General features: G+C 43.0%; 1 protein-coding gene across 4 annotated transcripts in view; it reads left to right on the forward strand.

Annotated features, from left to right (window-relative positions):
• The window catches only part of ST6GAL2 (ST6 beta-galactoside alpha-2,6-sialyltransferase 2), a 52,816-nt gene that overhangs the window by 2,270 nt on the left and 28,106 nt on the right, over positions 1 to 22,440 (forward strand). The window contains exon 1 of one of the 4 annotated variants that reach the window (XM_032997116.2): positions 20,618 to 20,655. The exons of the other annotated variants lie outside the window; for them this stretch is intronic. The gene's annotated coding sequence lies outside the window, so the exon portion shown is untranslated. Of the gene's footprint in view, positions 1 to 20,617; positions 20,656 to 22,440 lie in introns of those variants that run through there. 4 annotated transcript variants of the gene reach the window in all.

Raw genomic sequence — 22,440 nt, forward strand, 5'->3', positions numbered from 1 at the left:
TGTTCAAATTTTCTCTGTCCTTCTTTGAAATCTGCAAAATGATTGTTAAATGCCATCTTAGATTAAGCATAGAGTTGCACATAAGGTCTGGAGATACCATTTCCTGATTTAAAATTAAGAAATTGAAATAGAAAATAACTGTAATGCTACAGAATTTTTTTTTTTTCTATTTCAGATTAGTGAAATGAGATAAAACAGCATCCTGTTGGTAGCATCCTAATGACTGCATTGTGAGTTGACGCTCTGTTTGTTAGTTACTGCATATACTAGTGGAGCATGCTGGATTTTACATAAGTTGCTGGAATGCTACTGGTCCATCAGAAATTGTATGCAAATCTCTCTGCAGTAATTTTCAGATTGTGTTTTGGGTACTTCCCTGTATTTGCTAAGCAATTGGCCTGCGGTCTACAGAGAAGTACTTGGGCATATGGTGTTGGTTCATTTTCCATGTATTGAGCTACTAATGGCATTAAAAGAAGCCAAAATGTATGAAATATCTCTCTAATATTAATTATCTTGATAAGAAATTGCTGCAAATACTACTGAAATTGCAGATGTATACAAATGCTGTGTGATTGGTGTGAAGGTAAATCCAGGGAATAGGGTAGGTGGTAAATCTGTTGTTCTGCAAAGGTCTGTTGAGATGCAGTTGCTGCGACAAAAAAATTGGGTGCCCCTGTGGCACCGTAACTTTGGAACAAAGGCATAGGGACTTGATTCAAGGAACGGAAAATCTGGCTTTGCTGCTACTTTCGTAGTGCAGAAATAATTTTTGTCGAGTAAGACTGTTGGCTTCCTCAGAGTAAAGGTTTACAACCCTTAAATAGCTCTTCCTGACACTAAGCAGTATCCCTTTCACGCGTTTGAAGTGTGTTAGAAAGGCTGGCTAGTAACATTGGTACTGATGAATGAAAAAGAAAGAAATTTACAACATCAGATACTTCTCTTTAAATTATTTCCCTTCTTGTTAGTTATTACCAAGCATTAGACTGCCACACTTGAATATAATTAATGTAGTAAATGGTTTATTAGGCACCATCTGAACTTTTGTCTTCTTTAATTGTGGAAGCTTAGTGCAGTGGTCTCTGTACAATATTCAGCCCAAATAATTGCTTTCAGACTTTTATCTGACCATGGTTATTTTTGGAGCAGCTGCATGCGTGGCTTTTCCCTGAACTTTGCACTTTTTAGGCTCTCATTTGCTGTCGTGCCACTACGTTTCCAATTTGCATAACTAAAAGCAGTTGCATTGTCATTTTGCTGATAATAATTCAGAGCAATTTTTCTGTGTGACATGATACGGTAATATGTTTTGAACTTCCTTAAAACTCTATTGTTCATATTGAGGTATCCACCAAACCATGACACAAATAGGAAAGTTGCAATTACTTTTTGTCTGAAACTTTTTAAATAGTTACTGAAGTTAAGAGTATTTCTTCCAGTGATAACGTGTCTTGAAAATGATTTTAAGAATGTAAAAGTAGTGCCATGGAATGAACCACAAAGAATTTACAATGAAAGGTTCAGATAAAGCAAACCCTTCTTTATGTGCTTAATCACATATATATTAATTACATAATAAATGCTGTCTTCCTCCAGTAGAACTCATGGTGTCATATTTAGGGTGCAAGATCATATGGAAAGCTGACTACAACTACCATATTGTACCTGAGAGTAGCGTGAAAAAAAAAAAAAAATGGTATTTGCTACTGGTTTTATGAAAACATTTTGTATTTTAGATGCAGTCTTTTCTACGGTGCAGCCTTAGAAAACTGATTTTCTTGATCAGTAACACTTCCGAGCAAAGCAATTTTGTTAAGAAAATCAGATTTATTTTTATTTGGTCTGAAAATTTTACATAGACTAGGAACAGTGCTTCAGTAGCTGTCCCTGAGGGCTAAGCGTTGCCAAAACCATTATGTTTGTTGTAGGCATTTTTCAGAGACCGGCTCTTTCCAGAAGGACAGATGCTTGGAGGGTTAAACGTCAGGGAGCTGTCGCCAGCGTTCTGGATGAGGGCCCTGGACCTCGGGAGGTTGCTCTGCCAGAGCCTGTTGGTCTGCAGGCCCTCAGAGCCCTCCTGGACACGGGCCGCTTCGGAGGGGCCACGTCTTCCGCGCTGCTGGAGGTGCGGTGGGCCGGGCCCTGGGATGCGGTGGCCTGGGTGGGCCGTTCGGTTCCGTCGGAGCTGCGGCCGTACGGCTGGCTGTGTGTGCTACTGCCTTGTGCTTTCTGGGAGGTTGCGCCTCGGAAGTCTCGGTGGAAATGTTATTCCTCGCATAGCTTCTGCGAGTGTCGCCGGAGCAGGATTCACCGCAGGTTTTGTACAATCCACTGTTTATCGTATTAAGCTGTATAAATGCTACCTGAGATTAGGGTGTTTTATAGCTAGGGTTGTGAGATGACTGCGAGTGCTCTCTGGGGACTGAACACAAAATCACGTGAACCAAACGGCTGTTAAGTGGGAGAGTTTCTTCTTCCCTTGCAATACGTCTCTGTCTGGGTGGAAGATAGGTGGCCCACCAGATGCAGAGGACTTAGTGAGATGGGTTGACTTGTTCTGAAACTTTATGACTCCATTATGTCACTGATGGAGTCAAAGGTCCAGGCGGTGTAAAACGTGATGATGGATCTTTATAGGATCCTCAGTTTAAAGTAGCTCTGCTGTGCTAAGTTCTGTGTTTAGTTTTGGTAGCGGAGCCGCCTTTCAGTCCATCACTGGAAGGACTACTTTTGGTCTGGTCACCGTCGTGTCTGTCCCTCAGCAGAAGCTCTGATCCTGTCTCTACAAAATACCGAGTCTCTTCTGCCCACGATGTTCTGTTTGAGGGACAAGGACCTAAGTAAATACTTTCTGTGTATAAAAATATAGCAATGCACTCTACTATCGTGGTCCAAAATGCCCTCAGTCTTTGCACAGCTGAGTAGTGCAGAATATGACATTCTTTTAAGAGGCTGATCCCTAGATAAAAAGGTGCTAGTTCAGAGTGCTTTTTCGACACAGTGCATTGCAAATCTGAAAAAATGTTGAGGGTATTTTATAATTCACTACGCAGAGCAGGAGGTGTTTGGGTCTGGACCGGTAACGGGGCATCGGGCTGTTCACCCTTATGCTGAGGTAGGGGAGGGAGGTCGGTGACAAATGAAAGCTGTGACCATCTGATGACTGTTTAGCTACCTGTGAAATGTGGTTTCTAATAGACAGGTTTCCACAGCATGGGAGCAGCCACCACAATTAGATGAGCAGAGCCAGCCCCCCCTTGTCGAAAGACTCGTTAGAGTGGCTAACAAGCACATCATGCCTCATCTTAGCCTCAAACCCATCCCGCCAGCTAAGTGTTTCCAAACACAGCCTAGGGACCCGTGATTGCTAATCGTGCTCTGTCTGCTCGTGGAGAAAGAGTGCGTTTTATTGTCGGAGCTGTTGGCCTGTCTCTCCTAGAAAGGCTTAATCTGTAAAAGCAAAAAAAGTGGAGCCTACAGCAGCATCCATGAGGTCCTGGCTCCACGTAAGTTGTTTGCAAAACGTTCAAAGGCTTCACTGGGTTTAGGGTTTCATCCTCTGGAAGCGTTATAGAGGGCACCCTGTATCTCTCAGTGAAGCTAATCGTGTCCAGACTTGATAGCAGTTACTGACAAATTGGCTGAGAAGTCGGTGATTAATTTTAACAAATGAGTTTTCTTTGAATGCAAGCTCACGCATACCAATTACAACAATATGCCTATGATAAAACCAGGGATTTTTTTTTCTTTAAGCTTCAAATCTGCTGGTGACTGATTATTTTTTCCAGTGTCTTAAAACATCTATGTTTTGTGAGGATTGACCCGGGAGGGGACAGGACACAAGAGACAGAAGTGCTCTTTCTCCCCCAAAATACCCTAAATACCAATGAAATGTTCAAAGTGGTTGCAAAATTCTCTTCTAGCCATTAAGGATTATTTAACGCATTGTATCATACAGTCTGGAAGGCCTCTAGTGTCTTCAGTGAACTACAGGCCTGCTACCTGGTCCCATAAAATTAGTGAAAGGTCTTGTACTGCATTTATGTGGGCTTTGGATCTAGACCCCTGTGAGTCCTAGTTTTTATTCCAGCTGCAGGCTCCTTGCAACAGGAGACAATAAACTTGGGTGGTAGGAAACAAAGCTCCTAGCAAGCATAGATGAGTTGGGTCGTACTTTGATGTATTGAAAAAGCTGGTTTTAAAACAAAGCCTGCTTGGGCTAAATATATCATGAGGCATTATAGAGGAAGAATTAAGAATAAGAGGAGTGCTAGAATTTTTTGAAGAAAGCGGTGTATGCTATGTGATTTTTTTTTTTATTATTATTTTTTTTTCCTAAAGATAGTTGTGCTAGCATAGAAGTGGCATTATAGCTGCATAGACAAGAAGCCTTATTTCTGAAGAACACAGATGCGGTTTATAGGAAAATCAAGCGGTGACATGTTTTTAGACATTTAACTTGGATATAGTCTGGCAGATGGATTCAGGGCCTCGATCTAACTACCTTGAGTCCACACACAGACCTTTTATTAGCACAGCTGAAGGGCACAAAATATCAAGGGGTGGTTTTACACTGATGAGTTCACATGACTGTAGCAGTGTGGTGTTGACATTTTCTTTACAATATGCCACCTTTTTCTCAGAAACTTATCATTCACCCATAAAACACATGTTCTGATTTAAAGCATAGTTAAAAGGTCTACTTAGCAGAAGGAAAAGTTTTACTAAGTATAAAAATGATTGCTTTGATAAAATGGAGAATAATGTGTCATTAACAGAGAACTCACTTTTCTTTTTCTTTTTTTTTTTTTTGCTTTTGTTTAACATGCATAACTCGGTACTCTTAAATTTAAAAGACGTTTAGAAAAAGACATTTAGAAAACTGGAAGTCCCGTAAAAGATTGTTTCTTTCATTATCTTGACAAACCTTGAAAAGTAGTTTCAGTGCCTGCATAGCGATTATGTTTCAGAAACAGTTCTTAGGGGTTTTATTATGTGCTGAAACATATGTTTATAAAAAAGACTATAACCTGGTGGAAAAAGTGTCTTACAATAATAAACCTGTCGATGGGCCATATGCTGCCATCAGTATGTATGAAAAAAAAAAAAAAAGAATTCTTCTACAAGTGTTAAGTAAGTTTACAGCCCGAGTGTTAAGTTAGGGTCAGACTGTGACTGGCCCTCTGTGGATTGAGAGGGGGAAGAAAGTGCATGCAGATCCTCCTCATGCTCTTTTCATTAGCTCACACGGCGGCTGGCGAGATGGAGCGGGGTAGCATCGGGGTAGCATCCCTTCCCAAAGGGCGGGGGCGGCAGGATCTCCGTGGGAGACCGCCAGCAGCTTTCCTTGGCACTCCACAGGTTTGTGCTGACCCGGCACAGGGCTGTGCGCTTTTTTAAAACCTGGTTGAGCTTTGCATGGTCTCTCCTGAGAAGAGCAAACCTCTGAGGTAGATTAGCTGCATTTAAAAGGTGACAGAACAGATACATGAAGTGGTACAAATAAAAGAGCTCCGATAAATACGCAGTTAGATAAGAAACGTGGGAAAACCTTCATTTCTTACTATCTACTAGGTAGATCATTTATATTTTATGGATTTTTTTTTTTTTTGTGCTCCTATCACCATTTTTGTTTTTTAAATGTAGGTGATGTGGTTGTTGCAAAGTCTTTTGTTTCTGAAGAGCAAAAATAAGATGCAGTAGGTCAAAGGATGTGTCACTCTTAAAAGGCACTTCTGTGTGGGATCAATGTTTGGTAAATGTAGACAGTTTCAAGCTTATTCTACTTTGGATGCACTCGCATGGCTTCTGTGAATGGGAGTCATGCATGTGTGCATCTCGAAAAGAATAGGTCTCTTTGTAACTGAGGCTTTTTCTGTGTAGAAACATACTTCATCGGTAAGTGTTTTTAATGTCCTTGTGTTTTCCACCACTGATCAGCTGTGCACTGCTTGTTTTTCTGGCAGCTCGGCAGGTGATAGCCATTGTCAAAGGAAATATCAAAGATTAAGGAGAATTGTTTAAAGTAGTTGACCATGCTGAAGGCTGTGTCAAGAGATGCATGAGGTTGCCATAGTATCCGTTATCAAAATCAAGATTGTGAACAGAGCAGTCCCCACCAGGAGCAAATTCCTTACCCACAGTCTTTCCAGGGTTCATCAAAGCTTTAAGTTTGCTCAGGGGAAATTTGCTTTTTGAGGGCTGAGATCTTCCCCCTGGGTTTTCCTGCCCAGAAATCTAATGGGGTATGTTGTGTCTATATGTATGAGGCTCCCAGTCTAGAACAGGGCCTTGGAGACCAAGGGGGTGGAGCAGAGAGAGGGAATAAGCTGAAGTAGAAGCACCCAGACCCCAGCACAGAGTCTGCATTCACCGTGGAAATGGAAAACAGATTGGATCAGTAATCCATGGCGGCGGGGGTAGTTGGAAGTTATGGGGATGTTCCCTGGGAGAATTTTTGGGCACGTCAGAGGGTAAGGCTAAGTATAGATTGTAGGAATAGTAAGAGGACGACAGTAAGTCTGGGCAAGAAACCATCTGTGCCTGGTGTGTGCTTACCTTTCCAAGAGAGGCATTTTGGTACCTGCAAGGCTTGGGAGCACCCTGGGACCATTTCTCTTCAGCCTGATGAGATGTAGCTCCTCCCCGGAGACTGTAAAGTCCAGCCAAGTTCTTATACCCAGTTGGACCTGAGGGAAGAGTTCTGAGCTTCGGTGCTGCCTCCTGAGCACAGTTGATGAGGTGACTGAGGAGTCTGCAGTGGGCCAGGCTGGCTTGCCTACCGTATATACAAGCCAACATGTGGTGTTAACAACTGCAGCGCTCAGAATTTGCACAAACCCACATTTAGTAATAAAATAGCCTGCAACTAGTCAAAGGCACCAGTAGTAGCCAAGCAAATTTGGAATGTCTAAGCCAACCATTTTTAAGTTACGATGAGCCAAAAAAAATTAGGAAACGGTCCAAGAAATGGAGAACACCTCACTTTTCTGGAACTCTCATATCTCCAAGATGCCTTGGCCGATCTACCTCAAACTTTCCAGAGAAGCTTTCCTTGGCACAAGACCATGGCTGTGAAATTTCATGTGACTGGGTTTCACTTTGTTGGAAGTTATGAAGGTTAACACCGGAGTTTGTTGTAGAAAGATAATCTCTCCATTAGAAATATTTCTGCATAGTTGATATTCATCGTAATTGTTCACTGCTGTTTCTTGTTCAGGCTGATTGTATTTTTGCTATTTCTTTTAGATTTTTTTTTTTTTTTTTTTTTAAAAAGGATAAATTCAGAGTAATATAGCTTGGAGCCAAATTGTGCGTGGCTGTGTATAGACATATGTGGTAAGGCAGAAGCATTAGCCCTATATCCACTAGAGAAGCAGTCATAGTTGGAGTTCTACTCCCACTCATCACTGGAGAGCTTTTTGGAGTGTCTGGTTTGAGAGCTCACTGTTTAATACAGCTTTTCCCTCTATGCTTGATAGAAGAGAGTGTCTCTGTTGGCCTAGTTATACCCTTACGTCCAGGCAAAAAATGTTTCTGGTTGATGTCCATCTTGTCATTCAGGGTTTCCCTAGTGGCAGCTCCTGCTGTGGAAAGCCATGAAGGTGGCAATAGCTGAAGATCAGGATCAGCGTTTTCCACATGTGCTCTTGAGCTGCTCTTCATTGTGTCTAAACATCTGTCGCCTGAAACGTCTAGCTGCCAAAATTTCAGAGTGTCAGATAGGCGCTAGAAAATACAGGGAAAATGTTTATGGGCCTGGAAGTGCTTTTTATTTTTCAAGCTAGCAGCACCTTAGCTGTGACTTAATTCTGTATAGGAGTGAGACCTGGTTGTGCACCAGCCCTCTCCTCTGCTCTGAGTGCTGTTTTCTGAATTACGTGAAGACCGAAGCATGCCACTGCTGGTACTTGCTGTTGTTAGACGGAGCCAAATGAGCAAAGGTCTCTAAATGCGCTGTATTTAAAGACACGGAATTAATTTGACTGGGTCACTTTATAGACAGTGTGAGCAGGGCTGGAACAGATGTCAAGCTGGAGTGAGCCCTCACCCCGAGGCAGGGGCTGACAGTGTTTGAAGTTGATGCTGGACTGTATTTTTCTTTCTGGGGCTCAAGTTTAAAAGCGTCGGGAGAAACTCGTCAGAAGTTAGGAGGTGCTGCTCCTGGAAGAGACAAGGTGCTGTTGATCAGATTGGTCGGATTCTCAGCACCCACCGAGCTCTGCAGCTCCTGAGGCCAGGAGGTGCTCCCAGTCTGTGCAAGGCGCAGTCTTTGTCCTGTTTGCCATCTGTACTGGTGGAGCATCTGTACTGGCACTAGCAGCTCTAGCAGAGGGAGGTTACCGCCTCTTGCTTAACACACCCCACACCTAACATCTGTCAAGATATAGTAGATTATCGTGGGTTAATTCCTGAAAAAGCGTGTCTGCGTTAAATACCTATCAGAAGGTTTTCTCTTTGCTCAGGCGTTTTATTATTAGGAGCACTAAAAAGACCAACGAAGCCAGCTAAAAATCAATCTGCCACTGTATAGGCAGCCAATGAGAAGAGTGTGGGGTGGGTGTAATGTGATCACAGCTACTTAAACCAGTGATCAGATATACTGCTACAGTCTGCAAAAGCTGCAAGCAGTAGAGAAACCCTGCTGAAAACTCCTGGACCACGGAATTAAAATAATTAAGCCTTGCAGTCACTGGAATATACATTGCTCTTGCAAGGTCGTGGTGAGAGAAATAAGGGCACAGCTGGAACTTTGCTTTTGTTGTGTGTGATGCAGACGCTCTTTATTTTTTTAAAAAAACAATAAATAAAAGAGTTTAAAGTGCCCTGAGGATTCTTCAGGTGGTGGTAGCCCTAAATCCACATCCATCAAAGAAGAAATGCAAAGCAAGATACATAGCTATGAGAGTGCATCTTTTGATTCCTGAGCTAGCTCAGACATCACTGCACAGCACTGTAGCGCTCTGCATAGAGACTCCCTGAATGATTTCTTCAGTAAGCAGGGCCCCGATGGAGATCACCTCAATGAATTTTTATCTTCTTGGCATTTCTAGAAATGGTGTGTCGGCACTCTTCAGTCTGCAGAGCTGCAAAGCTTTGAGTTACTACTGGTGCTACTCCATCCTGTGCTTGCAGATGAAAGTTTCCAAGGAGTCTCATAAACTCGTTGCACAAGCTGAGAGAAGAGATAGAAAACTGCATAGCCTGTAATACTGCAATATTATAGTATTGTCTACTGCTGCAATAACCCCTGCTGTGTTTGGAAGGTCTCAGGCATACCAGTACCATGTCTAATCAGTCAAGCAGCCAATAGCAATTCATAGCCTTGACTGCTGAGAAATTCAGCGTGGCTAAGATAGATATCTGATTCCAGCTCAAGAAAGAAGCTCAGGAAGGTAAAGGTTTCTTTCTGCAGCAGTTTGTTTTTTGATAATGCCACTTTAACCCTGTTTCTGAATTTGCTCACTTATTTTCTAAAGAACAGTTAAAAGGTATGAGGCCTTAAAATAATTAAAATAGCCCCCATTAAATCCTCGATATTCTTTCTGTATTTGCTCGCTTTTGAAATTTTAAGTAAATGAGGCAGGAACAGTAACGGCCAGACAATGATATAGCTGTGCAAAGACAATAAAGCTATTAGAAGGATACTGCTGGAGTTTTATGACTCAAAACTGAATTATAAAGTCCAGAACACACCCAGTAAATATATGAATGGAGTATGAAGTCTTCCTTACTTTACCACTGGATTAGACAGTCTCTTTTTACGTGATTCCCCCGCCCCGCCAAGTTGTTTGGAGTCAGCTGTAAAGCCAAAGTGTGGTCAGTAACAGCAGAGCAACAAGAGAGTTGCTCATTTCCCCACTGTCCACATTTCTCAGAAATTAGTATCTGATACCACAACAATTCCACTGTGGTTTTGGGATATAAGCTGAAACTGAATTTTTCAGTCAAATTCGCTAAACAAGACATTTATACTTTTGTTCTTTGAAATGCAGTACCTTTTTAAGCAAAAGATTCCCCTAATTTTCCATCCATCTGAAGTGAGCTTACAAACGATGAAAATTGCAAGTCCCATGTATGAGAATTACTTGGGAAAATGTTAGGTGACTTGGAAACAGGCATGCTGAATAAAAGTATCATCAAGGGAAAAAAACGGATTGGGTCAAGACTTGCAGCAGCGGTGATTGGTTCATAGGTCTTGGAGGTGGTTAAGAATGGGGATGCTACTTCTTCTGAGGTTTTGGAATACAAGAGGTGGTGATAATGACATGGCGATGCTGGAGGAGACACACAGCACTAATTTGGAGTCATCAGTCACTGGCTGAAATGCTGAAGAAGCAGTAGCTGTAGAGAGAGTACACAGACTACATAAAATATGTGTTATATTAACAATGTTACATTTTCCAAGAAAGACAGTGCTTTCAGAAAGCAAGTGTGGTGTACTAAAAATCTATTTTTTTTTCCTGATTCTCTGATCCCCAAGCCAGGTGAAATTGATTTTAAACTAAAGACACCAATGTGCCTGTTTCTTACAACAGTGTGCTTGGCAGGAAAGTGATACATTAGAATTCAAATAAACTTGGATTCTCCAGCTCTTGGAAAGGAAACTGTATACATTACCCACTGACAGAAACGTGGGCTCCTCTGCAGCATGTCCTTGGGCATTTTCTATTTAAGTGGCTTGAAAATATGTGATTATTCCTCATGTGCTTGTCCAAGCGCTTTCTTTATGGAGACAGTGACATTTACAGTATCTGCAGTCTGGAATACTGCTTTTGCCGTATCTTTTCATCATTAACTCTGTTTACTAAAAAAACCTAAACAGAGACCTTGGCATGGCGATGGCGTGGAAGGTTTAGCAGACACAAATTGTTACCTGCATGTGGTGATAAAGTTAGGAAACACTTTTAAAAAATTAAGCTTTCCATTTGCTTGATCCGAGCTGTACAAATTCTTTTCTTTTAATTTCTCTTCTCACATGTTATAAAACTATGAAAGTCTGCTCATTCTTTCATCAGAAATGGTTCAGACCTGAGGGACACTTGTCATTTGGAAGTAATTAGTAAATAAGTCAGATAAATACTATCTGTTGAGAACTGAGAAAGCACATTGGATGGGATTCTTAAAGACCTGTATCAAATTTGAACAATTAAAGCTTAAAAAAAATTATCAGCAGTTAGTATGATAAGTCCATTTCATCATGAATGAGTTCACTGTTAATTTCTGCTGCATTCAGAGCAATCTGAGGAGATTTAGCAATCTCAAAAAGTAGTTACAGTAGAAGAACGAAAAAAATCTGTAGAAGTGCAGCATCTCTAGACTAAAATGTGGCGGTATCCAGCTACCTGGTTTGCAATGCGAACTTGGGGGCTGCACTAGCAGTCAGTGGGGTTCTGCTTCCAGAGCCGGACCTCAGGTCTGTGGGTGTGGGTGCTCCCTCCGCCCCAGCTAACTTTAAGCAGTATTTCTTCTCGTTCTTTTGGGGCACAACATACAGTCTGTCTGCTTGTTTAAGAAAAGCTCAGTGGTGCTCGTTTTTTCACGCTCAAGTCAAAACCTCTCAACTTGTATGGCTGCTACTGGTCACAGAATCGGGCTCTTTAAGTGGAAAAGCAGAACAGGGGGTCAAGATAAGTTTGAATAAACGTGGTTTGCAAGTAGACCAGTTTACCACTGCTCATAAGCTAACCTTAACATCTTTGTGTTCCCCTACTTAATTGTCACTTCAGTATGGTGCGATGCTACAGGATTCTGCTGCAGCTTTGTATCAGCGCAGGGGTGGGGTAATGGGAGCTCTGCCATTCCTCCCTGGGAATAACCTGGTGTCTCTCACAACCCTGGGGAGTCTGTTGAGAGGTAATATCAGATTTTATATCTGGGGGTTTTATATCATACAATTCACTAGAAGTACTATGAAACTGTACAATGCATTAAAATAAAGTACAAGTTACAATGAATTAAGGAAACATACTATTCCTATATAGAGTTCCTTCTGCTCTATTGGATTGGTAAATTTTGTTTAATCAATTCATCAGACTGGGTTTGGTGATTGTTAGGTTTACTACTAGTGGCAGGTTTCCTACCCGTGGGTGTGGATTACCAGCACTTTGCTGTACTACCTCATGTCCAGATATATATTCACAAGAATCTTACCCTTTTACCACAGCAGAGCAGGCACAACAGAATGTTTTGCACAGATGCTGAAAAATCTGAGAAGTTTGGAGTAGATTGGACACAGCTGAACAGCAGAACAAGTCTCATCGCGGCTTGGCATCATTTATGATTGCTGCCAGTATATCTTTTTGCATTTTTATACCCATATTTATCGTGAACTTCAATCCATTTTTCTCCAACAGTTAAAAGAACCCCAACCTGATGAAAGTAGGAAAATTTTGCTTTGCTTGCGGTTATCCTGGGTAGTATGCCCCATACCTGCTATAGCACTTTTAGCTGTTAGTAAAACATCTCTACTAACATATGCCGACTAAAAATTCAGAAGCAAAGCAGGAATCATGAAAATGTTAGAAACATTAAGCATTGGGTTTTAGATCAGACCAAATGTCGTCTTTTCATTTTTTTCATTTATTTAGTGTCTGAATGGGATTGAAGCAGGACTAAACCCCATCAGCAGAACAGATTTGACAGGATTGGGTGTTGCTGAGGAATCAATCTATGTTAAAACAAAGATTTCTTTTTCAGAACAGTCTCTTTTATGTTGGCAGAAAAAACCTTCTTCTGATTGATTTAGGGCAGTGAATTGGCTTCACTTTATTACTTGCCCTCTGCCATTAGCACTTAAAAGTGTAGACTTGGATTGGGTCTGTATTATGCTAGGCAAGGGGCAAAACCACATAAAAATTCGTCTCTATCCTTGCGAACTTTTCTTCCTGATTCTCCAAATGGTTGGCTTGAGTGTTGCCGTTAGCCTTCCTAAATGGTAGATGGTGCTATGGGGGGGGAAAACTCACATTTTCTGGGAAGGCCACGGATCTGAAGAGAAACAAGCACTGTCTCGGAAGGGAAAGCCAGCAGACGGGTGTGCTAGAGGATCACGGGCTCCCTTGCCCCAGGTACTCTTGCCACAGCTGAGAGGGGATCTGTAGCCATGGGTGCTGAGCTGCCTGTGTGCAGCAAGGGAGGAGAGGAGAGGGAGAAAGGCAATTTCTGACATGTCTGGCGTCTTGCTGGGTGGATGGCTATGCTCTGTGCTGGGCAAGAGGATGCGCTTCATCTGCATCTTCTGCGGAGATGCATCTTCTAAGCAGCGCGTGCAAAGGATAGGCAGGGGCTTTGCATGCCTTGGCCACTTAAAGGCAGCCTTTACAAGGAGGGCTTTTTAATGAAATCAGTGATATTTCAAAGGCCTGCCTGTTGGCTGAAAACCAAAAGCAAAAGACGTAGCCAGCATTTGAAATACTACCAAATATTTTAATGAAGATTTTGAGAATCACACCTGTTGAAGGAAGGGGATGTATTATACGTATTCTGATTAGCTTCAGACTTCAAAGTCAGTATTTAAATGGAGACCTTCCTCTGGAGGTAAACGCATGTCAACAACGTCTGCCAAGTATAGTAGTAAGAAAAGCATTTACTCTCACAGATTCATCTGTAGTAGCCTATACATCTCAAAATACAAGGTTTTAGATTCTGTTGTCTCTTATGATGGTGAAAATTAGCATCAAATGATAATTCCACAGTTGTATCCAGTGAGGATGGGCTCAGAATCTTATCCCGTCATGTCATCTTTTATAACAAAACCAACTAATACAAATAATCTTGGAAACTGGCCATCTCTGTCTTGCCTCTCACTTCCCTCTGTTTCTCACTGTTTTAATGGTGTCAGAACTTTCAGAGACCGTCATTTTTTCTCTGCTACCTTCTGCCTTGTAAATTTATATGTACTTGTAGGGAGTGAATGGCAAGTGCTAGGAGAGGAGACTTCTTGTGCCCTGTACATGGGCACTAGCGACTGCGCAAAGGGGAAAGAGTTCAACTAACAACCTTGATTTAATTGTCACTACTCCTCATACTGTTTTCCTGATGGTAGTTCTTGGAGATCCAGTTTCTCTGCAAAATTTCCAGGTAAGATTCAGGTTCCAGTGGTTCGTGTCAGGTTACAAACAGCTGTATCCCCCACAGAAGAGATTTCTGTTGATCTAGTCATAGTTTAATCTAATATTGCCCTGAGCCATGCATAAAACAGTGCCAGAATGGAGCAGAGAAAGAAAAAGAACTTAAATACTTATACCACTTTATTTTGCTTTATGGAGCCAAACAAAACATCCCAGATAGTGTAGGTTGGCTTATCATCAGCATAGTCATGTTAAGTATTAAAATATACAAAAAAGGGGGAAAAAATTGTTCCAGTCCAGGAAACTTCAATTTTGGACCGTATTTGTAATGTAACAAGGGCTAAACTGACTTCATCCTTCAGTTTGGCAGGCCTTCTCCAGGGTGAAACTTTTCATTCAATCTTTTAGCCTGGAGCAAATAAGCCTATTACAAGAGGCATGTTGTTTGTATGTATGTATATGAGTATATAGAAATGAAACATTAACAACGATAATTTTCTAAACGCTCTCTCACTATTATGTTGTTAACATAAACAAATAGGACTTGGCACTGAGATAGAGCTGAGAAGTAGGGAACAATTTATTTACCATTGTTCTTTTTTAGAGTTTTAAAACAAGGGCTTGCTTGCTTTCTGGAACAAATGTAAAAAGACAAACTAAAGTCTAATAAAAAAGTTGGTAATGAAAAGCAAAGCAAAAACACAGTGCCTATAGGATTTGCTTTATTGGAACATACAGTAGAAACGTACTCTACGGATGTAAAATTTACTGCTATATTGAGATACGGACGATCATTATATCTCAGAAACATTGTTGCTTTAGAGTGCAAAATCAAAATTCTCCAACCATTTCTGCCTGGAAGAGTTTATGAGTTTGGTCAAGTTTTTTGTGATTGGATTGAAGCAGACCTTTTGTGACTGCACTCACTGTTCATGCTCATGTTAGTATAAACGTTTCCTTCTTTCAGGAAGCAATTCAGATTGCCCTTTTTCAGTGCAATTACTGCTGTGTTAAGTTCAAGTAATATAGCATCTAAAAACATTTATGGAGCAAAGAAAAGAAGCCTTTTATTCTAACCTTGCCAAGAGCAGAAATAAAATGAGCTGTTGTGCTGGAAGTGTAGAACTGCATGAGGATTTGTAACGTCCTATTTCTTGTGGTTTAGTCTTGTGTGCAGCCTGAGATTTGTGTGATTTAATGAGACTGTGATTCGTTTATCCTGTCAAGCTTTAAATAAAAAACCCTCAAAGCACTTCCTTCCTTTTTTGAATTATGTGTTTTTGCAAGTACGGTATCAAAAGCTGTCCCTTAAAAAGAGGGAGGGGAACCAAATACAGTTATGTATGTTCGCTGGATTTTTTTTTTTTTTCATATATTTTATTAGACACTGAGTAGACTATCTATTTCTCTGCACCTCTCTGTCTTGTTTCACGGCATTAAGAGATTCCTGCCATCATGTTCAGTTACACATGACATCAGAACATAGGCATGGGCTGCTCCCAAGCTGTGCTTTTGCAGGGGGAAAGGGATTATTCTGTGGGCAGGGCAGGAGCAGTCCCACAGAAAGCCAGGCTGTGCTGAAGGTGGGCAGTAACTCCTGCTCATGTTGTCGGCCCTCAGTCACCCGCCGTGCTTGGGGTTTGGAGCATCTGTGCATGGGGTGTGAAGCGACATTCGCAGGGTAGAAGGAGGGGAAATATGTGCAGCTATTTTGAGTGCTAATCCATTGCAAAGCTCAGTCCGAGGGTGCCCTGGTGTGTAGGGTGGGAGGGGAGCGAGGGCCGTGCTCCATCAGCGAGGGGCACGGTCAGTGCCCCAGGGTTCGCTCTGCCATGCGCAGGGACGGTGGGAAGTGGCACGCTGGCCTGGGGAGGGCTGCCCAGAACAAGGGGGGCTTTGTGATGTGGCTTCTGCTGCTCACCCAGACCTCCTGCCTGTTGCAGGAGCGTGGTGGCCTCTTCCCCATCAGTTGCTTGGGAGGAATGGGGTTGGATGCTCTGGGCCGGGGCCTGCCCTCAGCAGTAGCCAGGCTCACCTGGTGCTTCCCCAGAGGGAGGGGTTTGATCATTCTGGTGGGAGGAAGTTTTTACTTCCAGTTCTCAGCCCCTCAGTGCTGAGGTGTCCCTGCCTCTGGCAGGTGGTGTTTTGCTCTTTCACTAGCACCGTGGGCATAGTTTCCTTTCAGTCTTTCTGCCGCTCACTCCTGCCTTCCTGCCCTCCACGCTGCTCTGCAGCCAGGCTTCCTTCCCTCCCGCCACAGCCTCCCAGCCTTCCTCAGCCCTTTCATCATCTTCCCTGTCGTCAGTGTACTTGCTTCCTCCTCCCTGACCTCACCTCAGCAACAAAAAAAAATGCATTAAGAGCAGAGGATGCGCAGGGAAGTGGTGGCTGCTGATTTGATAGGCTTTGTGTTGTGGTTTAATCCCAACTGCCAACTAGGCACCACGCAGCCGCTCGCTCGCTCACTCCTTCCTGCCCCACCGGTGGGGTGGTGAGGAGAACCAGAAAGAAAAAAGTAAAGCTTGTGGGCTGACATAAGAACAGTTTAAGAATTGAAATAAAACACAACAATAATTGTGATGACAAGGAAGGTAACAAAAAAAGAGAGAGAAATAAAGCCCAAGACAAGTGATGAACAATGCAATTGCTTACCACCCACTGACCGACGCCTAAGACAGTCCCCAAGCAGCAACTGGGACCCCCAGGCCAACCCTCCCCAGTTTATATACTGAACATGATGTCCTATGGTATGGAATATCCCTTTGGCTAGTTCACGTTGGCTGTCCTGGCCAGGCTCCTTCCCAGCTTCTTGTGTACCTCCTCGCCGGCAGAGCACAGGAAACTGTACGATCTTTAACTTAGGATAAGCACTGCTTAGCAACAACTAAAACATCAGTGTGTTATCAGCATTTTTCTCATACTAAATCCGAAACACAGCACTGTACCAGCTACTGGGAAGAAAATTAACTCCGTCCCAGCTGAAACCAAGACACCTTGTTTCTACACCTGGCTTTTATCTGCAGCCACATTGCCATTTCAGCCTCCATGCCTTGTACAAAGGCACAGCATTTGGCTTCGCAAGACCCTAATGCTGATCAAGGGAATAACTGCAGTTCTTCTACAGCTTACAGGTTATGAGGGGGAGCAGTGATGCACAAACGTGGTGCAGAAAAAACACAGGCTGCTCTGTGGCCTGATCCGCAAGGCTTTGCCTGTGTGGAGGAACTACTGAAGTGTAAGAGTGTAGCCAGCTGGGATGGTGTTTGTACAAAGCTGGATCCCTCTGTGATTATCCCGTGGCATACTGTATTTCACTTTGGAAAAGCGACTTGCAATGTCTTTGCATATTTGCAGTGGTTTTATACTGATGCAGATAAGAATTTTTTTTTTTTTTTCTTGGTGTTTGGATTAAGAGGCAGTGCTGTAGCAGCTGAAATATGACTGAAAACTGTCCAAAATAGTAATTCTGCAAGAGCAGGAAAGATACCTTAGCTGCTTCTTTACTGTTTGTTTGTGAGGGCATGATAGGGACTATGGCCAAAGTGGTGGTTTCTGCACTCGTGCCCCATGGTGGAACCAAGCACTGCTGGCATTTGCTGCAACTCAAAGCAGCCTTGAACCTTTGCATCTCACTGTGAACAGGGCCAGGGCACAGCAAAGGTACGGCAAGAGCAAATGGCAAAAAAAGAGGTCAGAAGTAGGTAAGGCTGAGTGCAGGTAGTACATGGCTGTGTGAGGGGCTCCTTGAGAGGCTGTAGGGGCTGATTTGAGTTATGTTGTGAAAACTGCTTATTTTCAGCACTACTTTGTGACACTTCTGCCCCTTTGTAATTTTGATTGAAGAGCCTGGAAGTGATTTACACTGAAGTTGTTCTGAATTTCACACGCAGTGGTAAGTAGTACATTTCTGTAGAAACCCTCAGTTACGATAACAAGACTGCGGTGGGCTCATAACCAGTCCGTAAAAGGCATAGAGGTTGTGTTGTCTCCCCTGACCTGAAATGTGGGAGGAAATTCTGGCCGGAGTGTTAAATCTCTGTGCATATCAGAGTGAGAGCTGCTGTCATGGCTCCTGAGAAAAGATGCTGCAAGTTGGGAAGGTGGAGGTTGACCCGAGAAGTGCAGTCAGTCACGGTGAAGCCAGGTTTTCCCTGGCCCTTGTTGCTACGATGAACATTTCCATTGGCAGTGGGAAGGTCTGTATGTGAAGGCTAAGAGCTGGTATGGCTATTTTTATTTCCCTCCTGTCAGCCCGCGCTCACGTAACCTGTCTGTGGTCTCTGGGCCGTGCAGGCGGCACCGTGGGCTGTAGGAAAGCGATAGCTGGCTTCAGTGCCAGGCAGCTTGAACTTGCTGATGAAGTGTGGAGAGTGGGGATCAGATGCATAGAAGATAGCTTTGACCTCCCACTGAAACCCAGAGATTTATGCATCTAAGCCCCCATGCTCCTACAGAATAATCTAGGACACGCTCCTTGGCAGAAGCCCCACTGAGCATTTCTCCAGCTGCTGGGTTGCCAGCTTGAGTGAGTTTTACTGCAGGTCTCACTATATTTGGTAATTTTCTTACAGCCTGAGCTCCTGGAAATGGGTCATTAGTAAAAACAATAATAAAAAAAGCCACTCCACCACCAGCCCCCTTAGCTTGAAATTCTAGGTTTTATCAGAGAACCTGGGAACAGGCACACTGCCTGCCTGCATCCCCAGAAGCAAGCAAGAACTGGAGACTCCACTTTCCAAATGCCCTGCCTTGGGGTGCTTAGCTCACATTTAACGGGTGATTTGGGTTAGCAATGTCATCGTCTGCATAGCTCCCAAGGAATCTCGCCTAAGAAGATAACTATGTATAAGTTAAAAAGGCACTGAGTCATAGTGAAAAGAGAAGAAAAATCCTACTTCTGAGTTGGTTGGATGTTTCTTCTTTGTTTCGGAAGACATTTTCTTATGTTGCCACAAATAATACTGAATGCAGCTTGACTCCTCTGAAAATAACATTGGAGAAAGGAGCCAGATTTATCGGGACTAACAAGGAAGTTGTCCAAAAGAGATTCATTAATTAGGAGGCCTAAATCACAGCCAGTAAGACAAGCGTCCAGGCCATCAACAGACTAATATACATCTTTTGGCAGTCACCACTCCCCACGGGCTTGCCTGTCTGTTGCTGCCTACTGTATGGCTTGCACCGCAGAAATGATGTGATAATGCTAAAACCAATTTGGCACTTCCCACATGAGAGGATGAGTGTGTTTCCCCACCCTGGAAACGCAGCCTCCAGCTGCTTTGCCCTATGCCAGAGGTTTCTTAATACCCTGGAATTAGCTGACTAAGAGATGAAGCAAACTAAAGGAGCATTTGCTATCTGTTCAGGCCGCCTAAGCTTTCCATCAAATAAACCCTGGTCTGGTTCTCAGCCCTCTGGGAACGGTTGCCCACAGCTAACATTTGCTACCCCACATAACCCTGAGGTGACCTTCTCGCTGCAAAGCTGCAGCCAAGAAAAACCCTATTTAACATAACAGTGCACATCTTAGAACATCAACTTGAACCATCCTGACCTCTGAGCTGCTGGGGTCTGTACAAATTAATTTAACAATAGACAGTGTTGAAAGGGAGGAATGTTTCAAAGGAATAAAAAAAAAAAATCTCCCTCATCCATCTCTTCTCATTTAAGAAATAGTCAGGAGGCCTTCTTTAGAAAAATTAGAAGTGCTCCTTGTTGCAAAACAATGGGCTATATAAGGGGAGGGGGAACACATTGGTTTCTTGCATCTTAGCGTAGCGAAATGAAATTTCCCATAAATGGGTGCCACTTTTGGAAAATTGGCCTTTAATTTCCACTGGGGAATTGGCTTTATTTCCTTGGATGCTTCAAAGATACCCTTGGGGTTTGCTTTTCTTTCTCATAGCTGCTGCTAGTACTTCTATTAAGCAAATAAATAAGTCTCCCCTTCCTGCCCACTTCACTGGTTTGTACCTTGCCTCATATTTTCCATGGCTTTCACGCAAACAACCAGACTGGGTAAGAAAAAAGCCCCTCTCCATATGGTAGCTGGAGCTTAAATCAGTTAATGATTGAAAGAGCCCGTCAGAAAGGAGATATGTAGGAAAATGAGATCTTCAGCCTCTGGGGCAAACGGATTTTTACTTCTGCTGAAGTTGAAGATGTATTGGGTTACACCTTGGGTGTTTTCACTAGGTGCAGACTTATTTCTCTGGTCCTCCTTAGGAGGAGTTTTGACTCTAGCGGTCTCATTCTTTGTAAGTGGGGGAGGATTATTGCAGCAGGAGTGGTGAAATTGGAGACAATGAGCAACGTTACTGATATTTTTAAAATTTATGTAGAAACACTTGAAAAGCTTTATGATGAGCGTAGATGAGAGAGATGGAAGTTTCTTCCTGAAGCACCCAGTGGACTTCAATATTCAATTACACCCAGGAAACCGCCTGTTTTTTCTTTGTTTAGCCAGTGTAATTCATTATGATCATCATTTCTGGTTTCCTACAGAAATGCGTTTCTCTTTGCGACTGAGATGTGCTGCCTCCCGCAAGACAGGGCGTGAACCCCAGCACATCCCCAGGAGGTACGGAGGGAAGCATCCCCGGTGGGCAGCGGAGGGGTCTGCCGCCGGCGGGGGTGGGAGGCATGCGGAGGGGCTGCCTTCCCCTCCCAGACATTCCTAAAGCCGGGGACTGTGAGGTGTGAGAAGCCACGGAGGCCGAGGGGAAGAGGACTGCATGTTTAGTGCAGAGGGAGATAAGATAAACTGATATTTCTCTGGTATTACTGCAGCTTTCCACGCGCAGCCCACAAGATCCTGTGAGGTTGTAGGGGTCCTCTTGCAACTAATACAGTAATGACCTTGAATTCGCTTCCAGCTCAGCTGTACTGCTGGAGGACAAGGCTTTTCTTGTGAGCAAAAAACATTAAAGCAGCACAGATTTGCCTGCGCAGCCGGTCTTCAAGAGATTTGAGTATCTTTTCTGAGGCCCTGCTTGCAACGAGGGATTGTAGATAAGCTTCTGCAGTAGTTAATGTGTAAAGTTTTCGGATTTATTCTCACTGGTGCCTCTCCTTTTGCTAGTAGTGTTGACAAAGACACTGCCGTGTGCTGATTTTTTTGTTTTACATAGATAATTTTTTGCTGCATGAGAAAGGCAATAATGTGCATGCTCGTATGTGCATGCTGGCCAAGGCAAGTGTGCTCTTATGGCCTTGTGTGTGTTAGAGGGGAAAAAAAATAAACTGCTTTAATTTAAAAACAATTAATAATGAAACTCATTCATTTTTCAGAATATCTGAAAAATAACCTGAATAGCAAATTTAGGAGTCCAGATTAATTCTTTATGCTGAGGCAGTCTGCTGCACTAAGCACATACGATCACAGTTTGAAATTTTCCTAGTCTCACACCTGAATTAAGATTAAACCCTTTCTATTTCTTATCACATTCTGGTTATAAGATACAACAAAAGTTGGAAAAAAAAATTAGAAAAACATGAGATTTTGTCATGGATTATGTTTAAACTGTGACTTGTTACATGACTCAGTGGAAAATATTAGTGACCTCTTCCTTTATAGGTTTGACTTCCTGCAGGCTTGTCTGTTAAAAAGATTCTGCAAGATGCTTCCTTTGTGGATCCTGTGAGAAATGTATATTCAGCAGGAGAAACATCTGAGTGAGCAAAGACTAACTTACACAGTGGTTTGGAAGCCACGTGTTGAAAAGTGCTGGGGAGACACAGCAGGGAAAATGATAAAAAGGGATGAAAGCAGTTCAGACGGGCGAAGAATGCTGATTTAAAAATGCAAACCATCTGAACACTGATGAGTGGGCAGGTTGCAATAACTTCAGGGCAGACCTGAGTTGCACCGCAGTCATGTACTGTAAGTTGACTCCCACAGGACATGGCCTGCAGTGATTCAGAACTGGAAGGGGGGGACGGGGGGAAGTTTCGAGGTGCTGCAGAGAGCAATCTTACAGCAGCAGAGTGCCAGTAGGAAATGGGTCAGTTGGAGTAATAGCTTTTTTCCACGTGGTTTGTGTGAGCCAAGCCAAATGTGTGTGGAGCACAGGGTTATCGCACTCGTGATCTTTTTTTTTTTTTTTTTTCCCCCCCAATGTATTAGAAATGAATGTGTCTGCAGTGAAATTCAGTCATCCAAGTGTGGCATTATGAATCCTCTCTCTGTTTGGACACTGCCTTGAGTCCCAAAGTCAGCTTGCTTTTTTAATGTTGTAGGCTTTGTCTAGATCGTTAAAATGGGCTGAGTTTGGAAATGTAATGCTGTGGCCTCGCATTCCCAGGAGGTCAGCAGAAATGCTAGCCTGAAGTATCCCTGCTAATACCACCTGCGGTTTGTTCTCGC

The sequence above is a fragment of the Tyto alba genome, unplaced genomic scaffold (assembly GCF_018691265.1).
Source record: "Tyto alba isolate M040663 unplaced genomic scaffold, T.alba_DEE_v4.0 Super-Scaffold_45, whole genome shotgun sequence".
NCBI classification, from domain to species: domain Eukaryota; kingdom Metazoa; phylum Chordata; class Aves; order Strigiformes; family Tytonidae; genus Tyto; species Tyto alba.